The sequence below is a fragment of the Protomyctophum bolini genome, assembly GCF_963924005.1.
Source record: "Protomyctophum bolini genome assembly, chromosome: 9".
In the NCBI taxonomy this organism is placed as follows: domain Eukaryota; kingdom Metazoa; phylum Chordata; class Actinopteri; order Myctophiformes; family Myctophidae; genus Protomyctophum; species Protomyctophum bolini.
This window is the reverse complement of record NC_137870.1, coordinates 27,621,562-27,645,558: the sequence shown is the minus strand read 5'-3', so window position 1 is coordinate 27,645,558 and position 23,997 is coordinate 27,621,562.

The window sequence follows — 23,997 nt, the reverse complement described above, 5'->3', positions numbered from 1 at the left end:
GTGAACAGTACTGTACTGTACTGTACATAATGCGTCGCATGTCGTTATAGGTGAACAGTACTGTACTGTACATAATGCGTCGCATGTCGTTATAGGTGAACAGTACTGTACTGTACTGTACATAATGCGTCGCATGTCGTTATAGGTGAACAGTACTGTACTGTACTGTACATTATGTGTCGCATGTCGTTATAGGTGAACAGTACTGTACTGTACTGTACATAATGCGTCGCATGTCGTTATAGGTGAACAGTACTGTACTGTACTGTACATTATGTGTCGCATGTCGTTATAGGTGAACAGTACATTACTGTACTGTACTGTACATAATGCGTCGCATGTCGTTATAGGTAAACAGTACTGTACTGTACATTATGTGTCGCATGTCGTTATAGGTGAACAGTACTGTACTGTACTGTACATAATGCGTCGCATGTCGTTATAGGTGAACAGTACTGTACTGTACTGTACATTATGCGTCGCATGTCGTTATAGGTGAACAGTACTGTACTGTACATAATGCGTCGCATGTCGTTATAGGTGAACAGTACTGTACTGTACTGTACATAATGCGTCGCATGTTGTTATAGGTGAACAGTACTGTACTGTACTGTACATAATGCGTCGCATGTCGTTATAGGTGAACAGTACTGTACTGTACTGTACATTATGTGTCGCATGTCGTTATAGGTGAACAGTACTGTACTGTACTGTACTGTACATTATGTGTCGCATGTCGTTATAGGTGAACAGTACTGTACTGTACTGTACATAATGCGTCGCATGTCGTTATAGGTGAACAGTACTGTACTGTACATAATGCGTCGCATGTCGTTATAGGTGAACAGTACTGTACTGTACTGTACATAATGCGTCGCATTTCGTTATAGGTGAACAGAACTGTACTGTACTGTACATTATGTGTCGCATGTCGTTATAGGTGAACAGTACTGTACTGTACATAATGCGTCGCATGTCGTTATAAGTGAACAGTACTGTACTGTACTGTACATAATGCGTCGCATGTCGTTATAGGTGAACAGTACTGTACTGTACTGTACATTATGTGTCGCATGTCGTTATAGGTGAACAGTACTGTACTGTACTGTACATAATGCGTCGCATGTCGTTATAGGTGAACAGTACTGTACTGTACATAATGCGTCGCATGTCGTTATAGGTGAACAGTACTGTACATAATGCGTCGCATGTCGTTATAGGTGAACAGTACTGTACTGTACTGTACATTATGTGTCGCATGTCGTTATAGGTGAACAGTACAGTACTGTACTGTACATAATGCGTCGCATGTCGTTATAGGTGAACAGTACTGTACTGTACATAATGCGTCGCATGTCGTTATAGGTGAACAGTACTGTACTGTACTGTACATAATGCGTCGCATGTCGTTATAGGTGAACAGTACTGTACTGTACTGTACATAATGCGTCGCATGTCGTTATAGGTGAACAGTACTGTACTGTACTGTACATTATGTGTCGCATGTCGTTATAGGTGAACAGTACTGTACTGTACATAATGCGTCGCATGTCGTTATAGGTGAACAGTACTGTACTGTACTGTACATAATGCGTCGCATGTCGTTATAGGTGAACAGTACTGTACTGTACTGTACATTATGTGTCGCATGTCGTTATAGGTGAACAGTACTGTACTGTACTGTACATAATGCGTCGCATGTCGTTATAGGTGAACAGTACTGTACTGTACATAATGCGTCGCATGTCGTTATAGGTGAACAGTACTGTACTGTACATAATGCGTCGCATGTCGTTATAGGTGAACAGTACTGTACTGTACTGTATGTGTCGCATGTCGTTATAGGTGAACAGTACTGTACTGTACTGTACATTATGTGTCGCATGTCATTATAGGTGAACAGTACTGTACTGTACTGTACATAATGCGTCGCATGTCGTTATAGGTGAACAGTACTGTACTGTACTGTACATTATGTGTCGCATGTCGTTTAGGTGAACAGTACTGTACTGTACTGTACATAATGCGTCGCATGTCGTTATAGGTGAACAGTACTGTACTGTACTGTACATTATGTGTCGCATGTCGTTATAGGTGAACAGTACTGTACTGTACTGTACATAATGCGTCGCATGTCGTTATAGGTGAACAGGACTGTACTGTACTGTACATTATGTGTCGCATGTCGTTATAGGTGAACAGTACTGTACTGTACTGTACATTATGTGTCGCATGTCGTTATAGGTGAACAGTACTGTACTGTACTGTACATAATGCGTCGCATGTCGTTATAGGTGAACAGTACTGTACTGTACTGTACATAATGCGTCGCATGTCGTTATAGGTGAACAGTACTGTACTGTACTGTACATTATGTGTCGCATGTCGTTATAGGTGAACAGTACTGTACTGTACTGTACATAATGCGTCGCATGTCGTTATAGGTGAACAGTACTGTACTGTACATAATGCGTCGCATGTCGTTATAGGTGAACAGTACTGTACTGTACATAATGCGTCGCATGTCGTTATAGGTGAATAGTACTGTACTGTACTGTACTGTACATTATGTGTCGCATGTCGTTATAGGTGAACAGTACTGTACTGTACTGTACATAATGCGTCGCATGTCGTTATAGGTGAACAGTACTGTACTGTACTGTACATTATGTGTCGCATGTCGTTATAGGTGAACAGTACATTACTGTACTGTACTGTACATAATGCGTCGCATGTCGTTATAGGTAAACAGTACTGTACTGTACTGTACATTATGTGTCGCATGTCGTTATAGGTGAACAGTACTGTACTGTACTGTACATAATGCGTCGCATGTCGTTATAGGTGAACAGTACTGTACTGTACTGTACATTATGCGTCGCATGTCGTTATAGGTGAACAGTACTGTACTGTACATAATGCGTCGCATGTCGTTATAGGTGAACAGTACTGTACTGTACTGTACATAATGCGTCGCATGTCGTTATAGGTGAACAGTACTGTACTGTACTGTAAATAATGCGTCGCATGTCGTTATAGGTGAACAGTACTGTACTGTACTGTACATTATGTGTCGCATGTCGTTATAGGTGAACAGTACTGTACTGTACTGTACATTATGTGTCGCATGTCGTTATAGGTGAACAGTACTGTACTGTACTGTACATTATGTGTCGCATGTCGTTATAGGTGAACAGTACTGTACTGTACTGTACATAATGCGTCGCATGTCGTTATAGGTGAACAGTACTGTACTGTACATTATGTGTCGCATGTCGTTATAGGTGAACAGTACTGTACTGTACTGTACATAATGCGTCGCATGTCGTTATAGGTGAACAGTACTGTACTGTACTGTACATAATGCGTCGCATGTCGTTATAGGTGAACAGTACTGTACTGTACTGTACATTATGTGTCGCATGTCGTTATAGGTGAACAGTACTGTACTGTACTGTACATTATGTGTCGCATGTCGTTATAGGTGAACAGTACTGTACTGTACTGTACATAATGCGTCGCATGTCGTTATAGGTGAACAGTACTGTACTGTACTGTACATAATGCGTCGCATGTCGTTATAGGTGAACAGTACTGTACTGTACTGTACATTATGTGTCGCATGTCGTTATAGGTGAACAGTACTGTACTGTACTGTACATTGTGTCGCATGTCGTTATAGGTGAACAGTACTGTACTGTACTGTACATAATGCGTCACATGTCGTTATAGGTGAACAGTACTGTACTGTACATAATGCGTCGCATGTCGTTATAGGTGAACAGTACTGTACTGTACATAATGCGTCGCATGTCGTTATAGGTGAACAGTACTGTACTGTACTGTACATTATGTGTCGCATGTCGTTATAGGTGAACAGTACTGTACTGTACTGTACATAATGCGTCGCATGTCGTTATAGGTGAACAGTACTGTACTGTACTGTACATTATGTGTCGCATGTCGTTATAGGTGAACAGTACTGTACTGTACATAATGCGTCGCATATCGTTATAGGTAAACAGTACTGTACTGTACTGTACATTATGTGTCGCATGTCGTTATAGGTGAACAGTACTGTACTGTACTGTACATAATGCGTCGCATGTCGTTATAGGTGAACAGTACTGTACTGTACTGTACATTATGTGTCGCATGTCGTTATAGGTGAACAGTACTGTACTGTACTGTACATAATGCGTCGCATGTCGTTATGGGTGAACAGTACTGTACTGTACTGTACATTATGCGTCGCATGTCGTTATAGGTGAACAGTACTGTACTGTACATAATGCGTCGCATGTCGTTATAGGTGAACAGTACTGTACTGTACTGTACATAATGCGTCGCATGTCGTTATAGGTGAACAGTACTGTACTGTACTGTACATAATGCGTCGCATGTCGTTATAGGTGAACAGTACTGTACTGTACATTATGTGTCGCATGTCGTTATAGGTGAACAGTACTGTACTGTACTGTACATTATGTGTCGCATGTCGTTATAGGTGAACAGTACTGTACTGTACTGTACATAATGCGTCGCATGTCGTTATAGGTGAACAGTACTGTACTGTACATTATGTGTCGCATGTCGTTATAGGTGAACAGTACTGTACTGTACTGAACATTATGTGTCGTATGTCGTTATAGGTGAACAGTACTGTACTGTACTGTACATAATGCGTCACATGTCGTTATAGGTGAACAGTACTGTACTGTACATAATGCGTTGCATGTCGTTATAGGTGAACAGTACTGTACTGTACATAATGCGTCGCATGTCGTTATAGGTGAACTGTACTGTACTGTACATTATGTGTCGCATGTCGTTATAGGTGAACAGTACTGTACTGTACTGTACATAATGCGTCGCATGTCGTTATAGGTGAACAGTACTGTACTGTACTGTACATTATGTGTCGCATGTCGTTATAGGTGAACAGTACATTACTGTACTGTACTGTACATAATGCGTCGCATATCGTTATAGGTAAACAGTACTGTACTGTACTGTACATTATGTGTCGCATGTCGTTATAGGTGAACAGTACTGTACTGTACTGTACATAATGCGTCGCATGTCGTTATAGGTGAACAGTACTGTACTGTACTGTACATTATGTGTCGCATGTCGTTATAGGTGAACAGTACTGTACTGTACTGTACATAATGCGTCGCATGTCGTTATGGGTGAACAGTACTGTACTGTACTGTACTGTACATTATGCGTCGCATGTCGTTATAGGTGAACAGTACTGTACTGTACATAATGCGTCGCATGTCGTTATAGGTGAACAGTACTGTACTGTACTGTACATAATGCGTCGCATGTCGTTATAGGTGAACAGTACTGTACTGTACTGTACATAATGCGTCGCATGTCGTTATAGGTGAACAGTACTGTACTGTACATTATGTGTCGCATGTCGTTATAGGTGAACAGTACTGTACTGTACTGTACATTATGTGTCGCATGTCGTTATAGGTGAACAGTACTGTACTGTACATAATGCGTCGCATGTCGTTATAGGTGAACAGTACTGTACTGTACATAATGCGTCGCATGTCGTTATAGGTGAACAGTACTGTACTGTACTGTACATAATGCGTCGCATGTCGTTATAGGTGAACAGTACTGTACTGTACTGTACATAATGCGTCGCATGTCGTTATAGGTGAACAGTACTGTACTGTACTGTACTGTACATTATGTGTCGCATGTCGTTATAGGTGAACAGTACTGTACTGTACTGTACATAATGCGTCGCATGTCGTTATAGGTGAACAGTACTGTACTGTACATAATGCGTCGCATGTCGTTATAGGTGAACAGTACTGTACTGTACTGTACATAATGCGTCGCATGTCGTTATAGGTGAACAGTACTGTACTGTACTGTACATTATGTGTCGCATGTCGTTATAGGTGAACAGTACTGTACTGTACTGTACATAATGCGTCGCATGTCGTTATAGGTGAACAGTACTGTACTGTACTGTACATTATGTGTCGCATGTCGTTATAGGTGAACAGTACATTACTGTACTGTACTGTACATAATGCGTCGCATGTCGTTATAGGTAAAGAGTACTGTACTGTACTGTACATTATGTGTCGCATGTCGTTATAGGTGAACAGTACTGTACTGTACTGTACATAATGCGTCGCATGTCGTTATAGGTGAACAGTACTGTACTGTACTGTACATAATGCGTCGCATGTCGTTATACGTGAACAGTACTGTACTGTACATAATGCGTCGCATGTCGTTATAGGTGAACAGTACTGTACTGTACTGTACATTATGTGTCGCATGTCGTTATAGGTATACAGTACTGTACTGTACTGTACATAATGCGTCGCATGTCGTTATAGGTGAACAGTACTGTACTGTACTGTACATTATGTGTCGCATGTCGTTATAGGTGAACAGTACTGTACTGTACTGTACATAATGCGTCGCATGTCGTTATAGGTGAACAGTACTGTACTGTACTGTACATTATGTGTCGCATGTCGTTATAGGTGAACAGTACTGTACTGTACATTATGTGTCGCATGTCGTTATAGGTGAACAGTACTGTACTGTACTGTACATAATGCGTCGCATGTCGTTATAGGTGAACAGTACTGTACTGTACATAATGCGTCGCATGTCGTTATAGGTGAACAGTACTGTACTGTACTGTACATAATGCGTCGCATGTCGTTATAGGTGAACAGTACTGTACTGTACATTATGTGTCGCATGTCGTTATAGGTGAACAGTACTGTACTGTACTGTACATAATGCGTCGCATGTCGTTATAGGTGAACAGTACTGTACTGTACATTATGTGTCGCATGTCGTTATAGGTGAACAGTGCTGTACTGTACATAATGCGTCGCATGTCGTTATAGGTGAACAGTACTGTACTGTACATAATGCGTCGCATGTCGTTATAGGTGAACAGTACTGTACTGTACTGTACATAATGCGTCGCATGTCGTTATAGGTGAACAGTACTGTACATTATGTGTCGCATGTCGTTATAGGTGAACAGTACTGTACTGTACTGTACATTATGTGTCGCATGTCGTTATAGGTGAACAGTACTGTATTGTACTGTACATTATGTGTCGCATGTCGTAATACCAACCCCAGTACACAGTGTGTTCAGCAAGGCCAGTTGTCGGTGTGGCAGACCTTCCTCCTGTGATGCTTTCTTCTGGGTCCCAGATGTAGTGGTGACGTGTGAAAGAAAGAGACAGATGCTCATTATTAGCTAGTTGTTGTTCTTGCTTACTGTAAATTGTTCTGGATTAAAGGCATCTGTTAAATGCCTAAATTGTAAATTGTACATTGTTGATAAAATAAAAAATACACATACAAACACCTTGCTGTGTGTGTGTATATATTTAAGATTATTTAATCAACAATGTACAATTTAGGCATTTAGCAGATGCCCTTAATCCAAATAGTATAGGTAATATAGTTACCTTGCCATGATGGGACTCCAAGGAATGATGGGAAATTAAATGAAATTCTTAGATTGTCTTGAAGAAATGAAATTCGTCAATTGTTTTATTGAATGAAACACAAACACGCACGCACGCACACACGCACACGTGCATTAACATCCACACCACCACAACGTCCTTATAGCCATGTAGGGTAATACGGTACGGAGCTGCACTAATTAATATCTGTTAATTTATGTCACTAGAAGAGTGACACAAATTCAACGTTTGCCACCTGGAAAGTACTACGAAAAGAGGTTAATCAAACAGAAACTACAACATTTGGACAACCTGGCGGGAAGGAAACAACAAGTTAGGGAAAACTCACACAGCTTCAACAAACACACGGCACACACATGCGCGCTCGCTCACACAGACACAGGGGGGGAGCGCTGAAGTCCTTCAGCGCCCCCCCCCCCCCCCCCCCCCCCCACACACACACACCCTTAGGCCCATCACAATTACTACATAAGTATTTGTGATAATTGCAATACTTTTGGGATAATAGTCAAAATCGTTCCCATGTTAAAAAGTAGTGGAAGTGGCAGATCTAGGAGCTCAAAACTGTTTTGATCTCGTAGATCTGATACTTTCACTATTCATGTATGTTTTATTGTAATTTAAATCATTTATGAATACTTGTGACGGGCCTAATGTACCTCAAATTTCCAGCTTGTGCGGTACATTTGCATGGGGATTCCAGACAACATAGCGCGCCCACTATCGTTGACCGGGCGGGGAGACCCCCCAGGCATCTCGACCCTATCCCCGGCGTTCGGAGGTCACTCCCCTGGCGTTCCCAAGGAGCATTCCAGACATCAAGGGCAGCCGGCATAATTTTCCTTAATAAATAATGCCTATAAATAAATAAATAAACACAAAAAAGGTGTTAAAAACAAGTGTTAGAAATGACTACACCTGTACGTGCCCATCGGCCTACTTGAGAACGATGCAACTAGGGAACCTGATAATACCCGTTGTCAACTTGTCATAGCACCCGTTTTAACGGGTCCCTTTTGTGCCCATACTGTATATGGAGGTCTCTACTGTATCTGTCTGTCTGTGCCTGAAGAGTGCAAACTGACTGTGACAAGTGGTTAAGTAATCAATTAGCAGCTGTGGGGTTGCCGTGGCAATCAATTGGCTGAGGCAGAGACTGGCAATTGCACAGGTGAGGGACTTGGGCTCATTAGGTCCACTGGCAGAGCCTGACGAGAGCCTTTTGTGGCGTTGCTGGACAACCGTGTTTGCCACCGACCCCTAATTGCTACTCCACTACATCTCAGAGGCAAATATTATGCTTTTACTCCACTACATTTATTATTATTTTAAATCTCTGAAATGACAAATACAAATAAACGAATAAGACCATTGCTGCGTCTAAAGCAACCAACTATACCAAAGATTATCAAACATTAGCCAAATTGGTAATTACATCAGAAAGGCAAAGATTTTGAAAATAACAGCTCGCAGTTCAAGGTATTGCCACTGCAATGCTGAAAAATACAATATTTCTAACAGCAATGATGAATACTATTAAAAAGTATAAGCAGTGTTGGAATTCTCATTTCTGAGGACAACTTTAGTTTTTTTCAACCAAGGTTCATGTTTTAGGTTGTTATTAGAGAAAGCAAAAGATGAGTGTTTATTGGTTTATTTTCATTTGCTGCTTTCTTTCGTTTTAACGATTTTAGCAATTTTTGACAGGGGGGTGGGGGCATTCGAACATGGGGCTAAATACATTTATTTTACAAAATGTTATGGCAATTTCTTTAATATTATTTACTATAGTCCTACTAGACCACAGGAAATGACATCTGGCCACAGAAGATCACGGGATCAACTGAATGTGTAGGAGGATACTGTTCACATTCAACAGATCCTGTGATCTTTTGTGGCCAGATGTAATTTCCTGGGGTCTAGTAGGACTATAGCAAAAAAATAATAATAGCATTTTGTAAAAAATAAATAGAAATAAACATATTTAGCCCCATGTTGGAATGCCCCCCCCCCCCCCCCATTTCAAAAATGGGTAAAAATCGCTAAAACGAAAGAAAGCAGCAAATGAAAGAAAATTTGCTCATATTTTACTTTCTCTAATAACCTAAAACATGAATCTAACGTTGTCCTTTAAGTAAAAGTATCAATAGTGCTGTATAGAAATACTGTTTCTGTAAAAGTCCAGAATTTAAAATGTACTTCAACAAAAGTACAACAGTATTAGTTTTAAAAATGTACATAAAGTACCAAAAGTAGAAAGTAGTCATTCTGCAAAATGTCCCTTTTTCAAATGTGAGGTTGTAGATCTGCTATTTTTGAAAGATCCTGAAAATGTGGCGCAAATCTTTCAGAGCGAACATTTAACTAAAATCTTTGCTTCTATTTATTTTTTGTAATAAATATAAAAAATAATCTGCAAAGTAACTAGTAACTAATGTTTTCAAATAAATGCAGTGGAGGTAAAAGTAGAATATTTGGATCCGAGATGTAGTGGTTCGTAGAAGTTAAAAATATTGGGGAAAAACTCAAGTGCAAATGCCTCAAAATGTTAACGGATGACCAAAACCTACTCAAATTCCCTCAAACGGTTTTTAACATTGTAACATTTTAACATTATTGTAGTAACCATATCAGTGTAAGGCTAATGACATTGAAACACTGCAATACATTGTAATTTTGAAAATTACAATATTAATATAATATGCTATTACAATTTGTAATAGCATTGTAACACTATGTAACTAAATAAATAAATTCCAACTCACCAGTCTGCCAGGTCCACAGGCCGGGGAGAGGCAGGGAGCCAAATCTGTACCTCTCCCCCACGCTGTTCTGAGGAGGAGAGGCAGGGAGCCAAATCTGTACCTCTCCCCCACGCTGTTCTGAGGAGGAGAGGCAGGGAGCCAAATCTGTACCTCTCCCCCACGCTGTTCTGAGGAGGAGAGGCAGGGAGCCAAATCTGTACCTCTCCCCCACGCTGTTCTGAGGAGGAGAGGCAGGGAGCCAAATCTGTACCTCTCCCCCACGCTGTTCTGAGGAGGAGAGGCAGGGAGCCAAATCTGTACCTCTCCCCCACGCTGTTCTGAGGAGGAGAGGCAGGGAGCCAAATTTGTACCTCTCCCCCACGCTGTTCTGAGGAGGAGAGGCAGGGAGCCAAATCTGTACCTCTCCCCCACGCTGTTCTGAGGAGGGTTCCAGACAAGAGCACCAGGCATCATTCTCCTTTAGAAATAAACAAGAAAAAGGATATATATTAAAAAGAAAAACATCAGAACCGTCTGAAGTGAGTGGTAAAGGATAGGAAAGGTACTATGTTTACCCACGGTAACTGGATTAAGGAAAGGAAAGGTTTTAACATTATTGTAGTAACCATAACAGTGTAAGGCTAATGACATTGAAACACTGCAATACATTGTAATATTGTAAATTACAATATTAATATAATATGCTATTACAATTTGTAATAGCATTGTAACACTATGTAACTAAATAAATAAATTCCAACTCACCAGTCTGCCAGGTCCACAGGCCGGGGAGAGGCAGGGAGCCAAATCTGTACCTCTCCCTCACGCTGTTCTGAGGAGGAGAGGCAGGGAGCCAAATCTGTACCTCTCCCCCACGCTGTTCTGAGGAGGAGAGGCAGGGAGCCAAATCTGTACCTCTCCCCCACGCTGTTCTGAGGAGGAGAGGCAGGGAGCCAAATCTGTACCTCTCCCCCACGCTGTTCTGAGGAGGAGAGGCAGGGAGCCAAATCTGTACCTCTCCCCCACGCTGTTCTGAGGAGGGTTCCAGATCCCCCACCGCCGTTCTGAGGAGGGTTCCAGATAAGGGTTGTACTGTACTGTACATTATGTGTCGCATGTCGTTATAGGTGAGCCGTACTGTACTGTACTGTACATTATGTGTCGCATGTCGTTATAGGTGAACAGTACTGTACTGTACTGTACATTATGTGTCGCATGTCGTTATAGGTGAACAGTACTGTACTGTACTGTACATTATGTGTCGCATGTCGTTATAGGTGAACAGTACTGTACTGTACTGTACATAATGCGTCGCATGTCGTTATAGGTGAACAGTACTGTACTGTACATAATGCGTCGCATGTCGTTATAGGTGAACAGTACTGTACTGTACTGTACATAATGCGTCGCATGTCGTTATAGGTGAACAGTACTGTACTGTACTGTACATTATGTGTCGCATGTCGTTATAGGTGAACAGTACTGTACTGTACTGTACATAATGCGTCGCATGTCGTTATAGGTGAACAGTACTGTACTGTACATAATGCGTCGCATGTCGTTATAGGTGAACAGTACTGTACTGTACTGTACATAATGCGTCGCATGTCGTTATAGGTGAACAGTACTGTACTGTACTGTACATTATGTGTCGCATGTCGTTATAGGTGAACAGTACTGTACTGTACATTATGTGTCGCATGTCGTTATAGGTGAACAGTACATTACTGTACTGTACTGTACATAATGCGTTGCATGTCGTTATAGGTGAACAGTACTGTACTGTACTGTACATTATGTGTCGCATGTCGTTATAGGTGAACAGTACATTACTGTACTGTACTGTACATAATGCGTCGCATGTCGTTATAGGTAAACAGTACTGTACTGTACTGTACATTATGTGTCGCATGTCATTATAGGTGAACAGTACTGTACTGTACATAATGCGTCGCATGTCGTTATAGGTGAACAGTACTGTACTGTACTGTACATTATGTGTCGCATGTCGTTATAGGTGAACAGTACTGTACTGTACTGTACATTATGTGTCGCATGTCGTTATAGGTGAACAGTACTGTACTGTACTGTACATAATGTGTCGCATGTCGTTATAGGTGAACAGTACTGTACTGTACATAATGCGTCGCATGTCGTTATAGGTGAACAGTACTGTACTGTACTGTACATAATGCGTCGCATGTCGTTATAGGTGAACAGTACTGTACTGTACTGTACATAATGCGTCGCATGTCGTTATAGGTGAACAGTACTGTACTGTACTGTACATTATGTGTCGCATGTCGTTATAGGTGAACAGTACTGTACTGTACTGTACTGTACATAATGCGTCGCATGTCGTTATAGGTGAACAGTACTGTACTGTACATTATGTGTCGCATGTCGTTATAGGTGAACAGTGCTGTACTGTACATAATGCGTTGCATGTCGTTATAGGTGAACAGTACTGTACTGTACTGTACATAATGCGTCGCATGTCGTTATAGGTGAACAGTACTGTACTGTACTGTACATAATGCGTCGCATGTCGTTATAGGTGAACAGTACTGTACTGTACTGTACATTATGTGTCGCATGTCGTTATAGGTGAATCACTCTACATCTGAAATCAGGGGGACGAAGCTCAGAGGCGCTGCGAACCCCAAAAGCGGAATCACAAGGATTCCGAAGGACAATTCCAATCTGAATTCAAGGGGACGAAGTGCCTAGGCACTGCGACACCCCAAATGCGGAACCACAGGGATTCCGAAGGATACCGAGGGACATACACAACCCACCGAGACGGTTTAAATGGTTGTATGCGGCACAGACGGGCGAGGACCGAAGTCCAAACGCTCGGCAGCCACATCCAGCCAGGACCAAAGCAGAAGGCGCCCCTCTCCCACTCCCTTACGGGTGTAGGCCAGGACGCCTCTACTTTACTGTGGGGCCTTGAGCCCACGCGGGCCGGGCAAAGAGTGGTTGTACGCAGTGTAGATGGGCGAGGGCCGGAGCCCAGACGCCCGCCGACCAAGCACAACCCGGAACTCTAGATTGGTGGTATATTCCCCTCCTAACGGAGGAGCCTTACCCGAATCGGGTTACGAGCGTAAGGCGTCCCTGCAGAGCCCAAAGGGTTGCAGTGAACGTTAGGTCACCGCACTGCCCTCCAAGAGGGTGCGCCACAAACGTTGCCTGCGATCCGAAGATCCTAGCAAACATGCAGGCTTCATGCGGATTGACACCGTGCTCTTCCCCCCGACCGAAACGAGGCGAACTGCCGATCGAACAAGGCGGACGCCCCCGCACCGACCCCCACGCAAGCCCATGGGTCCCCCACCCGCCATGGCGGGCAGGCGGATCCATGAACGGCATGCCGGATCAAGCAACGAGAGCGCCCCTCGCATCCATCAACAACCCTTGCGGGCACAGTTCGGAAATACCACCAAGAAGGAGCAGAAAGCCCCGCTCCGCACCCAAAGAGCACGGGTCGGGGAACTGCTTAAGGGGCCTTGAGCCCCCGCGGGCAGGGCAAAGACTGGTTGTATGCGGCACAGGCGGGCTCGGCCAACTCGGCAGCCACATCCAACCAGGGAAATTGTCTGACTACGCTGCTTCCCATAAGGGATGGCAATGAAGGTCAAATAATTTAGGCACAAGAAGTTTGAGGTGACCTCATGGGTAGGAGGACACCTCGGACCCGCCGGCCACCGCCGCGCCCGCGAGGGACACTGATCGAGTGATCGACAGTAACAGTAAAAGGAGACAGGAAACAGCCGTACTGTACTGTACATTATGTGTTGCATGTCGTTATAGGTGAGCCGTACTGTACTGTACTGTACTGTACATTATGTGTCGCATGTCGTTATAGGTGAGACGTAATGTACTGTACTGTACATTATGTGTCGCATGTCATTATAGGTGAACAGTACTGTACTGTACTGTACATAATGCGTCGCATGTCGTTATAGGTGAACTGTACTGTACTGTACATTATGTGTCGCATGTCGTTATAGGTGAACTGTACTGTACATAATGCGTCGCATGTCGTTATAGGTGAACAGTACTGTACTGTACTGTACATTATGTGTCGCATGTCGTTATAGGTGAACAGTACTGTACTGTACTGTACATTATGTGTCGCATGTCGTTATAGGTGAACAGTACTGTACTGTACTGTACATAATGCGTCGCATGTCGTTATAGGTGAACAGTACTGTACTGTACATAATGCGTCGCATGTCGTTATAGGTGAACAGTACTGTACTGTACTGTACATAATGCGTCGCATGTCGTTATAGGTGAACAGTACTGTACTGTACTGTACATTATGTGTCGCATGTCGTTATAGGTGAACAGTACTGTACTGTACTGTACATAATGCGTCGCATGTCGTTATAGGTGAACAGTACTGTACTGTACTGTACATTATGTGTCGCATGTCGTTATAGGTGAACAGTACTGTACTGTACTGTACATTATGTGTCGCATGTCGTTATAGGTGAACAGTACTGTACTGTACTGTACATAATGCGTCGCATGTCGTTATAGGTGAACAGTAATGTACTGTACTGTACATAATGCGTCGCATGTCGTTATAGGTGAACAGTACTGTATGGTACTGTACATAATGCGTCGCATGTCGTTATAGGTGAACAGTACTGTACTGTACTGTACATTATGTGTCGCATGTCGTTATAGGTGAACAGTACTGTACTGTACTGTACATAATGCGTCGCATGTCGTTATAGGTGAACAGTACTGTACTGTACATAATGCGTCGCATGTCGTTATAGGTGAACAGTACTGTACTGTACTGTACATAATGCGTCGCATGTCGTTATAGGTGAACAGTACTGTACTGTACTGTACATAATGCGTCGCATGTCGTTATAGGTGAACAGTACTGTACTGTACTGTACATTATGTGTCGCATGTCGTTATAGGTGAACAGTACTGTACTGTACATAATGCGTCGCATGTCGTTATAGGTGAACAGTACTGTACTGTACTGTACATTATGTGTCGCATGTCGTTATAGGTGAACAGTACATTACTGTACTGTACTGTACATAATGCGTCGCATGTCGTTATAGGTAAACAGTACTGTACTGTACATTATGTGTCGCATGTCGTTATAGGTGAACAGTACTGTACTGTACTGTACATAATGCGTCGCATGTCGTTATAGGTGAACAGTACTGTACTGTACTGTACATTATGCGTCGCATGTCGTTATAGGTGAACAGTACTGTACTGTACATAATGCGTCGCATGTCGTTATAGGTGAACAGTACTGTACTGTACTGTACATAATGCGTCGCATGTCGTTATAGGTGAACAGTACTGTACTGTACATAATGCGTCGCATGTCGTTATAGGTGAACAGTACTGTACTGTACTGTACATTATGTGTCGCATGTCGTTATAGGTGAACAGTACTGTACTGTACTGTACATTATGTGTCGCATGTCGTTATAGGTGAACAGTACTGTACTGTACTGTACATAATGCGTCGCATGTCGTTATAGGTGAACAGTACTGTACTGTACATAATGCGTCGCATGTCGTTATAGGTGAACAGTACTGTACTGTACTGTACATTATGTGTCGCATGTCGTTATAGGTGAACAGTACTGTACTGTACTGTACATAATGCGTCGCATGTCGTTATAGGTGAACAGTACTGTACTGTACTGTACATTATGTGTCGCATGTCGTTATAGGTGAACAGTACTGTACTGTACTGTACATAATGCGTCGCATGTCGTTATAGGTGAACAGTACTGTACTGTACATAATGCGTCGCATGTCGTTATAGGTGAACAGTACTGTACTGTACATAATGCGTCGCATGTCGTTATAGGTGAACAGTACTGTACTGTACATAATGCATCGCATGTCGTTATAGGTGAACAGTACATTATGTGTCGCATGTCGTTATAGGTGAACAGTACTGTACTGTACTGTACATAATGCGTCGCATGTCGTTATAGGTGAACAGTACTGTACTGTACTGTACATTATGTGTCGCATGACGTTATAGGTGAACAGTACTGTACTGTACTGTACATTATGTGTCGCATGTCGGTACTGTACTGTACATAATGCATCGCATGTCGTTATAGGTGAACAGTACATTATGTGTCGCATGTCGTTATAGGTGAACAGTACTGTACTGTACTGTACATAATGCGTCGCATGTCGTTATAGGTGAACAGTACTGTACTGTACTGTACATTATGTGTCGCATGACGTTATAGGTGAACAGTACTGTACTGTACTGTACATTATGTGTCGCATGTCGTTATAGGTGAACAGTACTGTACTGTACATAATGCGTCGCATGTCGTTATAGGTGAACAGTACTGTACATAATGCGTCGCATGTCGTTATAGGTGAACAGTACTGTACTGTACTGTACATTATGTGTCGCATGTCGTTAAAGGTGAACCGTACTGTACTGTACATTATGTGTCGCATGTCGTTAAAGGTGAACCGTACTGTACTGTACTGTACATTATGTGTCGCATGTCGTTAAAGGTGAACCGTACTGTACTGTACTGTACTGTACATTATGTGTCGCATGTCGTTAAAGGTGAACCGTACTGTACATTATGTGTCGCATGTCGTTAAAGGTGAACCGTACTGTACTGTACATTATGTGTCGCATGTCGTTAAAGGTGAACCGTACCGTTACTGGGTTAACGATCCCCATTTCCTGTCAGCCTACTTTCTATCCCTTCAGAAAAATATATAAAATAAAAGGCGAAAGACAACAAAAAAAAAAAAAAAAAAAAAAAAAAGGGAAAAAAGGCCTGTCTTGGTTTAAAGCCCACTCACCACGACAAGGTGCAGGCCGAGAGTGGGGAACACAGCACAAGAACACATAATAATAATAATATTTTTTTATTTATAACGCACTTTACATTTGAAGCAAATCTCAAAGTGCTACAGGCAGAATAATGTAAAAGAAAAATAAGAATAAAACAGTTAAAACAGCACACACTTTATGAGCAGTCCAAGTAGCATGACTGTCATTAGCAATAGTGGTTAGGAGTCAAGATATGTAGCATCATCTGTTGTAGTATGTGATCGGTCACTTAATATATAGCTTCAACCTATAGGCTCTGTAACCCTGAGAGAAAGAAAGAACAAAACAAAAGAAAAATGCTCATTATTAGCAGGTTGTCGTTCTTGCTTACTGTAAATTGTTCTGGATTATGGGCCTCTGTTAAATGCTTAAATTGTACATTGTTGATAAAATATTATAAATATATACAGACCTTGCTGTGTGTGTGTATATATTTAATATTATTTAATCAACAATGTACAATTTAGGCATTTAGCAGATGCCCTTAATCCATATAGTAAAGGTAATAGTTACCTTGCCATGATGGAAGTCCAATGAATGATGGGAAATTAAATGAAATTCATAGATTGTCTTGAAGAAATGAAATTCGTCAATTGTTTTATTGAATGAAACACAAACACACACACTCTCGTATACACGCATGCACGCGTGCATTAACATCCACACCACCACAACGTCCTAATAGCTATAGGGTAATACGGTACGGAGCTGCACTACGGTAATTCATATGTTAATTTATGTCACTAGAAAAGTGACACAAATTCAACGTTTGCCACCTGGAAAGTACTACAAAAGGGGGTTAATCAAACAGAAACTACAACATTTGGCCAACCTGGCGGGAAGGAAAGTACAGGATAGGGAAAACATTTGGCCAACCTGGCGGGAAGGAAACAACCTTGGGAAGGAAACAAGATATTCAACAGTTGGTACTTTGAAGAGATGTGAAGAGATGAAATCTGAAACCTGAAACTAGAGAAGAGAGAAAACTAGACTAAAGACCTTGGTAAGGGAGGCCGGGTAGCAGAGCACAATGGACGGGGGTCGCACGAGGGACCGCTGGGTACGACCCGGTTCCTGCACAACCCAGTTCCTGCACGACCCGCCTGCCCATTATGCCTGATTATCCCAGATTCAACCCATACCCCGGGGAGAACTACACTATAACTGACGTAGATCCAGCGTCGTCCAGCTCGTAGATTCAATGTTGTCAACGTCGGGCCCCAAATTCAACATGCTCGTAGATTACACGTCGCGTCGGGCCAATCAAATACAGATTCACCACAAACACGGCAAACGCATGCACGCACACACAGACACAGACAACCCCCCCCACACACACACCCTTAGGCCCATCACAATTACTACATAATAAGTATTTGTGATAATCGCAAAACTTTTGGGATAATAGTCATAATCGCTCCCATGTTAGAAAGTAGTGGAAGTAGCAGATCTAGGAGCTCAAAACCCCATTGACCGGGCGGGGAGACCCCCCAGGCATCTCGACCCTATCCCCGGCGTTCGGAGGTCACTCCCCTGGCGTTCCCAAGGAGCATTCCAGACATCAAGGACAGCCGGCATAAATTTCCTTAATAAATAATGCCTATAAATAAATAAACAAAAAAACAACAAAAAACAAGTGTTAGAAATGACTACACCTGTACGTGCCCATCGGCCTACTTGAGAACGATGCAACTAGGGAACCTAATAATACCCGTTGTCAACTTGTCATAGCACCCGTTTTAACGGGTCCCTTTTGTGTCCTTACTGTATATGGAGGTCTCTACTGTGTCTGTCTGTGCCTGAAGAGTGCAAACTGACTGGAAAAAGTGGACTGGTTAAGTAATCAATTGGCAGGTTTGGGGTTGCCATGGCAATCAATTGGCTGAGGCAGAGGCTGTAAATTGCACAGGTGTAAGTATAGAAAGTAGAAAGTATAGTAATTCTACAGAATGTCCCATTACAAGTTTTCAAATGTGAGCTTGTAGATCGGCTACTTTTGTATACATGTATACAGGACTGAAGTGGTTAATGCATGTTTTGTAATAAATATTTAAAAAAAAATCTAGTAACAAATGTTTTCAAATAAATGTAGTGGATGTAGAAGGATAATATTTGGATCCGAGATGTAGTTGTAGAAGTAAAAAATATTGGGGGAAATATTTCAAGTGCAAATACCTCAAAATGTTTGTAGTTTTTTTCAACCAAGGTTCATGTTTTAGGTTGTTATTAGAGAAACTAAAAGGTTTCATTTGCAGCTTTCTTTCGTTTTAGGGATTTTAGCAGTTTTTGACAGCTGGGCGGGGGCATTCGAGCGTAGGGCTAAATATGTATTTTTTTACAAAATGTTATGGCAATTTATTTTTTTATTTCCTACTAGACCCCAAGAAATCTGGCCACAAAAGATCACAGGATCTACTGAATGTGACTGACATATTGAGCCTATACACACACAGTGTGGCTTCCCCCAGTAGGCTACCTTCACATTCAGTAGATCCTGTGATCTTCCGTGGCCAGATGCAATTTCCTGGGATCTAGTAGGACTATAGTAAATAAAAAAATAAATCACCATAAAATGTTGTACAAAATACAAATACATATTTAGCCAACATGCTCGAATAACATTCATCTTTTACTTTCTCTGATAACCTAAAACATGAACCTTGGTTGATCAAAACTAAAGTTGTCCTTTGAGGAATGACCGAAGAACTCAAATTCCCTGGAAAACTGTTTTTGAGTGGTGTCACTCCCTTGGGTGGCTGTGTCTGAGCACGAAAACAGCATGGTTTTTTTTCACCACCTGTGCGCAGCCTAACGCACACACAAACACACACTCACGTATTAACTGTAAATATGATGATTTCGGGTGTGCCAGTACAGTACAGTACAGTACACATTAGACTAGAGACCCCCGACACGGTAACCATTTCGGACAGGGGCGGCACGCGGGAACCGGGCCGGCACCCTGGGTGCGTTGCTGTAGGTCTGGAACTTTTTGCGCAGTGAACACTGTAATAACATAACTGTAACAGTGTAACATCATTGTAACAACACTCACCGGTCTGCCGGGGCCACAGGCCGGGGAGAGGCAGGGAGCCAAATCTGTACCTCTCCCCCACCACAGTTCTGAGGAGAGTTCCCGACAAGGGTTCCAGACAAGGGCTCCAGAGGACAATTCTACAAATGCCTTCTAAATCCTGACAGTTTTCTGAAAAAACTCATGTTTCTATGTCAGTGGTTCTCAAACATTTTCATGTCAAGGACCCTCATCTGAAAATATGCTGTTCCAAGGACCCCCCCGCCCCCAAAGAGGCAAAGATTTGAGTTAAAAAGGTTCGCTCTGAAATAATATATTCAAAGATTTGTGCCACATTTTCCAAAAAAACAACAACTACAAGCTCATCTACAAGCGTCGCAGTCCCGCTCCCTCGAGAGACCCGGATTTTTTTTTTTTTTCCTCAGACTTTTCAAAAAGTATTCATTTAAAGACGTTTACGCCGTGGACAAAGCCAATTCGTCATGATTTCTGAACACTTGAGTTGGCTCTGTCCGCGCCTTAAACAGCTTTAAATAAATACTTTTTGAAAAGTCTATGAGGAAAATAACGTTATTATTTTTGTCTCTCATTGTCATGAAAACTGCAACCCTCTATAAGGGTTCATTTGGTTACCAACTATCCATCATTTAGCTGGGGACCACCTAGCTGGAACCCTCTCAAGGACCACTGGTGGTCCCCGGACCACTGGTTGAGAACCACTGATTTAGATCATTAGTACAAAACACACATCAACCACATTAAGCCCTATATACACTTTGAAAATTGCTGATCTACAAGCATGCGATGTAACACAATGTTTAGTTTGTATAGATCTGCCATTTTAAAAATATCTGTATACAATTTATACATTTGAAAACGTGTGTGAAATAGGACATTCTGCATAATAATTGCAATCGTAGATTACTATGAAAACCGGCAAAACCCGTGGCGTGACCCATCAGTCACTCCACCATATACGGGCATCAGTCCGTCACGCCTCGTGACACAAGCGAGAACAGAGCGACACGGAGGCTGCCGTGACACTCCATATATGGGCATTGCATTGGGACTGGATTACCAAGAAGCCCTGAGAATTAAAGTTGCTAGAAGCAATATTTCTCAAAATTTTAAGGACATTTTTTTAATTGATTTCTTTGGTATTCAGACAGCCAGATATGAGTAAAACGCTCAAAAAATAATGTTACGTCTCTGTGACACATCTAGGGGCCACAATCGGCATTCAAAGATGTTCCTAGAAGCTTTGTCATTGGTCGAAAAGGCAGTGGTAAAAAACACATTTATTTTACCCCAGTGCCCCCCACAAAGTGACCGGAAAATGAAGGGAAACTTCACCCTTTTTGCAAAACAATATTTGTTTAGAAGATTTAGAACACTTTCCTTTGGGGTCTTTACGAGTGTAATATGTGGTTTTAGATATTTTAGATTTTAGCAGTGAGCCCAGTGTCTATGATGTCATGAACACTGGGCTCACTTACTTCCTGGACTACATATTGTTGTCTCAGTAAAACAGCCCTCCCTCTATCCACAAGGAGGAGCAGTGCAGAGCATTATGGGAATTGTAGTCCAGGAAGGAAGTGAGCCCAGTGTCCATGACATCAAAGACACTGGGCCCACTGCTCAAATATTAAAACTACATATTACACACATAAAGACCCCACGGAAAGTTTTCTAAATCTTCTAATCGTCATTAACATATTATGTTTTTGCAAAAAAGGGTGAAGTGTCCCTTAATATTCACCAAAACCAGAGCAGAACTCCCACCACGAGACTCTGGCAATCAATCAATACAGTTGGAACAACTATATTAAATGGCAAGTATTTCATAGAGCTCAAGTTAAAACAGTTGTGAACTATCCGTTTAAGCATTTCAAAATGTACTGGATTAACCAAATTTGGGCGGGAACCCATTTTGGTGTTAGCATTATGTTACGCTTTAGCTATTGAAAAATAGCAGATCTACAAGCTCATAGCGCGCCACCGAGTGGCGCGCTACGAGCTTGTAGGTCTGCTATTTTTGAAAAATCGAAGAATGACTGACATAACATAGCTTTTTCAGAAAACTGTCAGGATGTAGAAGACATTTTTTAGAATCTGATCATAATGGGTTAAGCAAAAGTATCAATGCTTCCATGTGGAAATATGGTCCGGATTTCAAAATGTACTTGATTAAAACAGCGTAGACATGTTATTTATTATGAGCTACTTTCTGTCAAGAAATGCTGTGCAGGTAGCGCTCGTTTCAAGTCACTGAAGTGAACAGCCCTGCATACCACCGTTTTGAATTTGCACATAATGCAGGAGGCAGCAGCGCAGCCAGTTAACAACGAGTGCTTCCAAACTCTGACCCCTCTGAAGTGAGTGGTACTGTACTGTATCTGTCTGTTAGGCTGTGCAACAGTGACACCTGGTGTTGAACACACAATAAATATTGTCATGCTGTGACACACACTCTTACCAATACCATATACATTAATGGCAAGGTGCTAACAAGGTGCAACTTCCCATAGACAGCCTATTCATCCAAACAGAAGTCCTATCTGATTGTATTAAACAAGGTCAAACTCACCAACATTGCAGCTGTATGGAAAGCTTTAATTGTTCTCTTTCTATCCTCAAAGTGTTTGTTTCGTAAAAATCCACTGTAGACACGTTACGAGTTACTTTGTAGTTTGTGTCCTTGCAGGTGATTCTTTTTCCAAGTGATGGACTGGAGTTTGGGAGTGCTCGTTAGATATCACTCAACTGTCCTGAGTACCACCTGTTTTGAATTATCACATAATGCAGGAGGCAGCAGGACGTTGCTTTACTGAAAACGAGTGCTTCCAAATTCTGATGGAAATCTTGCCATCAGAGTTTGGAAGCACTCGTTTTCAGTAAAGCAGCGTCCTGCTGCCTCTTGCATTTCATGTGCAAATTCAAAACACGTGGCACGCAGGGGCAGTTGAGTGATATCTAACAAGCACTTCCAAACTCCAGCAAGGACACAAAGTAGCTCATAACAACATGTCTACAGTGGATTTTTATGAAACAAACACTTTGAGGATAGAAAGAGAATAATTCAAGCTTTTCGTACAGCTGCAATGTTGGTGAATTTGACGTTGTGTAATACATCAGATAGGACTTTTCTGTTTGGATGAATGGGCTGCCAGTGCCTATGGGAAGTTGCACTTGAACCTTGCCATTAACTTATATGGTAAGATGGTTGCACCACTCAAAAAGACACCAAACAAATATCTACAGTGCTTTGGCACCTTCCCAATCAACAGGATAGCCAACAACACTGCAGATCAGACAGGCCGGTGACCCACAAATAATTTAGCTTCCGCACAGTGTCAATAAATGAACACATTAAAAAAAACATTGTAGTTCTCTCGTGTTGTTACTTAAACATGGTCTATATGTTGTACACAAGGAACGAAACGTATATGCAACACAACACAACGCTTCCAATCGCTTCCAATCCAGCAGCTGGTGATGTCAATTACAATTTACAATTTAGGCATTTAGCAGACGCTCTTAATCCAGAGCGACTTACATTAAGCAAGAATTGCTTAATGTGTGTGTGTGTGTGTGTGTGTGTGTGTGTGTGTGTGTGTGTGTGTGTGTGTCCAATCCAAATCACAATGTTGCACATTAAGCAATATCAAGATTTGTATGAAATGCATACAAATAGCAGATCTACAAGCTGTGCAAATATCACAGCGCGCCACACCATCATATCATCATATCACACAAAACAATTATTCTAACTAACTACTAGATGCTTTATCAAGAAACATCAAAGTGAAATTACACGCAGGCAATTCCATCAATTCCTTTAAT